Genomic DNA, 7,802 nt, shown 5'->3' on the forward strand with positions numbered 1-7,802 from the left:
TATCATACTGAACTTTAAGCCAGTCTTGTTCGAGTAACTCTTAGTGCAGAAGGGTGGAGCTTTAGTGCTTTTGAATGTCATAGTGAACTTTAAGCAATTTTTAGTGCAGGAGGGCGGGGCTTTAACGCTCTAGAATGTCATACTGAATTGATAGCTAATGTTAGTGCGGGAGGGCGGGGCTTTAGTGCTCTAAAATGTTAAACGGAACTGTCATACTTTGTGCCAATCACAGTGCAGAAAGGGGGGTTTTAGTGCTCTAGAATGTCATACTGAACTTTGAGCTAATCTTAGTGCAGGAGGGCGGGGCTTTAGTTTTTTGAAGTAACAAAAAACATGTTTTTCTGCAATGTTAACTGCAATAATCTACACATGACTATGAAATATATGAATTAAATGACATAAAGAAAACAAATGCCAGATATTATAAAATATATAATGAAAGTTGTGGTCCTCAGGAGTCGTGTCACTGGTGTTACTGCGTAACAAAAAATCTCTTATTTTGAAATAAAAGTCACACTGATGACATCACTTGACTTCCTTTTACCTGTTTTCTGAGGATCTATGAAGAAAAGCACATGGTGAGTCCACTGTGTCTTTCAGTTATCAGAGATTTTCTCATTCAGCTCATGATTTCATATGAAGCTTTTAGCTGAAGTCACTGGTGTGACCGACTTTATTCTGAGGTAACTGTGAAAAAATAGAACACAAATGGATTAAATTTCATATTTTAGTGGATATTCCATGATTGACAACATGTGGTTTGATGCTCTGTAGCAGCCGTTTTGTAAAATGCATTGTACATTAAAAATGTCTCTGGTGTTACCTTTCTTATGTGTAACCAGTGACTCCTATGGATGGATAAAAAAGTGGACGTTTCTGTAGAATGACCGCAGGTTTCTGTAGAATGACCGCAGTAGTAGCATGCGAAACAGTGAAGCTTCACAGAGAATTAACTGTAACTCCACTGAGAGCCACAAGTGACACTGGCTGTAATCTTACATCTCCATTCGTCAGAGCAGTGATGAAGTGTGCGCTGGTGTGAGGGCTCAGCCTGAGCTTTAGGCACAGCAATAGTTTATTTATACTGCAGGACGGCGTCTGTAGGTTTGCGTCGTCGTCTCTCGCATTGAACCTCCTCCGTCTCCACCGCCCCACATGGACCCAATTATCTGCTACACACAGGCAAAGAAAGGACCACTCTAACAACAAGTAGACTATAATGACTGCCAGGTGAAAGAGAGAGAGAGAGAGAGAGAGAGAGAGAGAGAGAGAGAGAGAGAGAGAGAAGGAGGTGATAGAAAGAAAGCAACAGAAAGAGCATGGTGAGAGATAGAGAGAAAGAGAAAGAAAGAGTAATGGATAGAGAGAGAAAGCAAAAGAAAGAGAGAGATGGAGAAAGATAAACAGATAAAGGGAGACAAATGAGGAGAACAAGAGATGAAGAGATGGACAGAGAGTGAGAGGAAGAGTGAGAGAGAGAGAAGAAGAGAGATTGAGAGGTACAAGAGAAAGATAGAGGGAGAGAGAAAGGAAGAGAGAGAAAAGAAAAATGAAAAATGAGACAGAAAGGAAGAGAAATGAAAGTAAAGAAAGAGATCAAGAGACAGAGAGAGAGAGAGAAGGAAAAGGTAGAAACCGAAAGATAGAGAAAAAGAGGAAGAAGAGAAATGAAGGGGGAGAAGTTTAGAGGGATGGAGAGAGCAAGAAAGGGAGACAGAGTAAATGAGAGAGATCAAGAGATGGATGGAGAGACAGAGAGAAAGAGAGAGAAAGAGTGAGAGAGATGGATAGAAAGAAAATGAGAGAGATAGAGAAAGAGAGAAAACAAGAGACAGTTTGATGTATGTATATATATATATATAGAGAGAGAGAGAGAGAGAGACAGATAGAGAGAGAGAGAGAGAGCAGGGAAAGAGATAGATAAAAAAGAAGAGAGAGAGAAAAAGAAGAGAGAGAGAGAAGAGAATGGAGGGAGAGTGTGTGAGAGAGAGAAAGCAGATAAAGAGAGATAAAACGAAGAGGGAGAGAGAGAGGTAGAGAGAGATAGAGAGACAGAAGAGGGAGAGAGAGAGAGAGGTAGAGAGAAAGAGAGAGAGAGAGAGAGAGAGAGAGAGAGAGATCCTCAAAGGGTCAAAAAGTCTATTTATTGTCTATGAACTGAATGCATGTGCAATCATAAACAAGCCATGCGTTTACTGAATGTAAACATGATGTAGATAAAACAGCTCAGAATGGCCTCCTGCTGTCCTGTATGACTATATATGGCCTTTATGACTGTTATTGAGTTTGTGTTGGTTAATTTCAGGGTAAATTTCCTTTCTCCGAGCGAACAGCGATGCCACCCCCTCTAATGAAAACCTCCCTGTGTATTTGCATACACATCATTACGGCTTTATTCCGCACCCATCCTCACCGGCTTCTTGATTGAATCACAAACGCTTTCTCTCCTCTTTTTTTCCGATTACGTCTCTTGTCTTCCATTCATTAGAGAGGGGAACTCGAATGAGGCCAATTAGCGAGGCGGAGGGCCACCGGCGGGGCGCTGAGCAAATACACACATGTGCGTAATGTTTTATTTTGGGGGTGTCTCTGTTTTGTCTAGCTCAGCATGAGGCTGATGAAGAGAGACGATTAGATGAGAGAAAGCGAGAGAAAGGAGAAGGAGAGGGAGAATTACCTAATGGACTACTTATCACACTGTGAATTAACCCCCCATTGAACACTAAATTAGGTACAGTGTCAGTCAGTTTGCCCACCACTGTAAACAGCTCTTTCTCTCGTGCAGAAAGGCCCAATAATGGCGCAATTAAGGCAGACCCAGTGATGGGCCGATAGCATACAGCTTGGAGAGATGCTAATCAGAGAATGGAGAGGTTTTTTCGGGTGAGGGGGGTGGGGTGGGGTGGTAGGGGACTGGTACAGGCTCTGCAGTGAGAGGGGGAAGTAACTTAAAGGGCCCGTATCCTACATTTTTTTTTTTTTCGGTCTTATTTTTCTGCCTGGGGTCCATTTACAACATGTGTGTGGGTTTATGTACCAAAAATAATCATAATTCATTTTTCCAATTTCTCTTTATCACTTAGCTCAAAGTTCAGTATGAGAATCAAATAGGCCTCACGCTGAGCTGTAGTTACTAAGACTATTATCCATAAAGGACCTCTATTTTGACAGGCTGCCCTGTATTGTGCCTCATTCAAAAAGCAGTCCAGGCTGAAACGCTGCTTAAAACTTCAGCATGAATGGGCGGGGCTAAACTATGTAGGCTGAATAGGCTGATATGTTGGTTTTTGTGACATCACGGAAACATTAAATCATTTAAAACGGGCTGTTCTTGCAGCTATCCTGCCTTCCGCCCAACGACAGCTGGGATAGGCTCCAGCACCCTACCGCGACCCAGAAGGATAAGCGGTTTAGATGATGTGTGTGTGTGTGTGTGTGTGTTCTTGCAGCTTAGTTTCCTTATATGAAGTGAATGGATTTGGGTGTGAATGGTATGTTTGGAAGCTTTAACAGTTTACATAATACCTCAATATTTTTATTTAAAAAAGGAATATTCAGTTTTCCGCAAAATTGGCCCTTTAAATAAATTCTTCTTTATATTAGGTTATACATACTTATTGTCACTGTCATAACAAAACCTTGAATTGCCCTATTTCAATCTTTACAGGAGAGAGAAACAAGTATTTAACTGTAATGTACGTTAAACGAATGAGATTTTATTGCAAGCAATTTTGGACTGTTTCTACTGGTCCATGCATCATGAACTGTTTGCACTGTTTAAGGGAAGCAAATGGTGTAAAAACATAATGAAAACTAAAAAAAACCCAGAATGGAGTAAAAAATAAGTTAATACATAAAATACAGGGAGCAAATCATATATATACATACATCATCTAAACCGCTTATCCTTCTGGGTCGCAGTGGGGTAGGGAGCAAATCAAACCAGCATTTTTCTGCAAACTTAGTGCTCAATTTAAATTTATTTAAAGATAAAGCATTAATACGAAGCCCCGCTGGTGACAACAATAATGCATGGCCATGACTTAGTAAGGCATGGGAACAAGATAACTAAGTCAAGCCACAACTTAGTAAGGCATGGGAGTAATGCATGGCCACAATTAAGTAAGGCGTGGGAACAAGATCCTAATGAAAGCCACGACAGGCTTTCCACAAAGTTTAGGAGTGTTTATGGGAATTTTTGACCATTCTTCCAGAAGCGCATTTGTGAGGTCAGACACTGTTGTTGGACGAGAAGGCCTGGCTCGCAGTCTCCGCTCTAATTCATCCCAAAGGTGTTCTATCGGGTTGAGGTCTGGACCTTGCTTTGTGCACTGGTGCGCAGTCATGTTGGAACAGGAAGGGGCCAAACTCCCCAGACTGTTCCCACAAAGTTGGGAGCATGGAATTGTCCAAAATCTCTTGGTGCTGAAGCATTAAGAGTTCCTTTCACTGGAACTGAGGGGCCGAGCCCAACTCCTGAAAAACAACCCCACACCATAATCCCCCCTCCACCAAACTTTACACTTGGCACAATGCAGTCAGACAAGTACCGTTCTCCCGGCAACCGCCAAACCCAGACTCGTCCATCGGATTGCCAGACAGAGAAGCGTGATTGGTCACTCCAGAGAACACGTCTCCACTGCTCTAGAGTCCAGTGGCGGCGCTTTACACCACTGCATTCGACGCTTTGCATTGCGCTTGGTGATGTAAGGCTTGGATGCAGCTGCTCGGCCATGGAAACCCATTCCATGAAGCTCTCTATGCTGTTCTTGAGCTAATCTGAAGGCCACATGAAGTCTGGAGGTCTGTAGCGATTGACTCTGCAGAAAGTTGGTGACCTCTGCGCACTATGTGCCTCAGCATCCGCTGACCCCGCTCTGTCATTTTACGTGGCCGACCACTTCGTGGCTGAGTTGCTGTCGTTCCCAATCGCTTCCACTTTGTTATAATACCACTGACAGTTGACTGTGGAATATTTAGTAGTGAGGAAATTTCACGACTGGACTTGTTGCACAGGTGCCATCCTCTCACGGTACCACGCTGGAACTCACTGAGCTCCTGAGAGCGACCCATTCTTTCACTAATGTCTGTAGAAGCAGTCTGCAGGCCTTGGTGCTTGGTTTTATACAGCTGTGGCCATGGAAGTGATTGGAACACCTGAATTCAGTGATTTGGATGGGTGAGTGAATACTTTTGGAAATATAGTGTATATAGATCTGTAACGTGCTAAAACTGTAGCTGACAACTCAAGCTAAATTAGCTAGTGTGCTAACTAGCAGATTTGCTATGCAAACTACATACTAGCCAGCTGTTACCAGTTGTTTGGCCTCTTAGCTTTAAACACTACATTTGTGGCGCAAAGCATTTCATTCAGACTGAAGTTCTTTCTATAAGGCTCATTTTCATTTACCACGGTGATGTTGGTGCACCTTATTTAATCTATTTTATTCATGTTTTTTTTTTTTTCTCAAGAGAAAATTTTATGGATCTAGAGTCTCTGGCCTGAGGTCCCACCTCTGCTAGTAGGCTAACATTATGTGCAGCCACAGGGTAGCTGTATGTTCTACCCGTAGCTAGCTGTAGTTTAGCATATAGACTAGAGTTGGGTAACAAAGCTCAAACAGTATAGACTGAAACAGGTTCAGAAAGTACAGCTCATAAAGGGAAACGAAAAAAAGGTGAGATAAACTAAATACAGACGTGAAAGGTTATGCTAGCATACAGCCCAGCTGTAAGTCAAGTAGCCTACAATATGGTAGCTCACTGCTTGTCTATCCCCAAATCAGCCCTGCCCACCCCTGAAGGTCTGGATGTGTGAAAAAGGACTTTTTTGGGTGGGAAATGCATTTTTGGGGTTGAGATGAGGGAAACAGGAGCCTGGCTGAGGCTCTGTGCAGCATTTCAGCAGGAAACTAATCGATTTCGTTCATGTTTTTTTTCTCAGGAAGAAAAAAATGATGGGTCTGAAGTCTCTAGTCTGAGTTCCCATCTCTGCTAGTAGGCTAACACTATGTGCAGCCACAGGCTAGCTGTACGTTCTACCTTTAGCACGTAGACTAGAGTTGGCTAACAAAGCTCAAACAGTATAGACTGAAACAGGTTCAGCTCATAAAGGGAAAAAAGAGAGATTGACTAAGTGAAAGGTTCTTTAGATTATGCTAGCATAGAACCCAACCTTGAGTAAAGTAGCCTGCAATGTGCTAGCTCACAGTTTATCTGTCTTCAAATGGGTCCTGCCCATCCCTCAAGACAGCTCTGGAGGTGTGAATAAGGGCTTTTTGGGTGGGAAAGGCATTTTTGGGGCTGAGATGAAGAAAACAGGGGCCTGGCTGAGGCTCTGTGCAGCATTTCAGCAGGAAACCAATCAACTTTATTCCTTTTTTTTTTCCTCAAAATGAAATTTTATGGATCTGGAGTCTCTGGCCTTCCCATCTCTGCTATTAGGTTAACATTATGTGCAGCCACAGGCTAGCTGTACGTTCCACCTGTAGCTAGCTATAGTTCAGTATGTAGACTAGAGTTGGCTAACAATGCTCAAACAGTATAGACAGGAAACAGGTTCAGAAAGTACAGTTTATAAAAAGAGACTAAATACAGAAGTGAAAGGTTCTTTAGATTAGCTAGCATACAGCCCAACTGTGAGTCAAGTAGCCTGCAATATTCTAGCTCACTGTCTAGCTATACGCAAGTCAGCCCTGCCCACCAGCCACGGTTGTGTGAATGACTTTTTTAGTGGTAAATGCATGTTTGGGGCTGAGATGAGGAAAACAGAGGCCTGGCTGAGGCTTGGTGCAACATTTCAGTGGGAAACTGTATGTCAATAAATCAGCTAGTCAGTTGCAGCCCCATTTCGCCTACTAATGTTAGCTGACTGTCCTGTCCAATCAGCCAATCTGTCCAATCTTTAGGTTATCTTGCTGCATCATCACTGTAAGGCACTTCAGTATTGCATCTACTATGTACCATTGTTTTGTGCACACGTTGTACCTGTTGGTCTATACGCTTTTCATTATGCTGCACTCGTATAGCGCCAATAAAAGAGAATGGAATCGAACTGAATTAGCCAGACTTGGACGCAAAAAGACCTTGCATATGTTTTCAATGCGATAACATTTTGGAAGCAGTTGGGCTGTATTTTTCAGCAACGGACAGCAACAAAAGATGCTGTTTCGACTGGTTTCCTTTTTCTTTTGTTGCATATAGAGTAGGGGGAGGGGAGATAGAGAAAGAGAGCAGAAGAGAGAGAGAGAGAGAGAGATACTCTGAGCGAAAGAGTAAGTGTGGATCCCACGGGAGTGAAAAAGAGCAGTAGCACTGGCAGGAGAAGAGGTCATCTGGCCTCTAGTTCACCCTGTCAAATGCCTGGTGTGCTGTCAGACTACGGGCCCAGCGCTGTTCACATCCTGACCCCCCCGTCTTCTTCTCTCTCTCTCTCCGCCTCCCTGTTTTTCAGCTCCTCTCTCTCTCTTCTCTCACTGTTCTAACCGTTTTGAAGTGGCCTTATCGTGGAAAAACCCAGTTTGCTATACTGGGTAAACATTCAAAATACACCATTCAATAAAACAGGCAGATCATTTTTGACTTCGTCATAGTTCTGACGTCACAACTGTGGACGCATTTCCCAAACGTCCACAGCGGCTTAGCTTAGCTTTTTACTTAGAAAATCAACAAAGCATGTCGTTTGACCGGGGGAGCCAAAATTTTTGCACACCACTGTAGGCTCTGTTAAATAGCGGCCCAGCTGTAAGTTATGGAAATGACCCAAATCGGGTTGTTTTTAACCCAGAATTCTTTGGCCATTG

This window comes from Colossoma macropomum, unplaced genomic scaffold, assembly GCF_904425465.1.
Source record: "Colossoma macropomum unplaced genomic scaffold, Colossoma_macropomum, whole genome shotgun sequence".
Taxonomy (NCBI): Eukaryota; Metazoa; Chordata; class Actinopteri; order Characiformes; family Serrasalmidae; genus Colossoma; species Colossoma macropomum.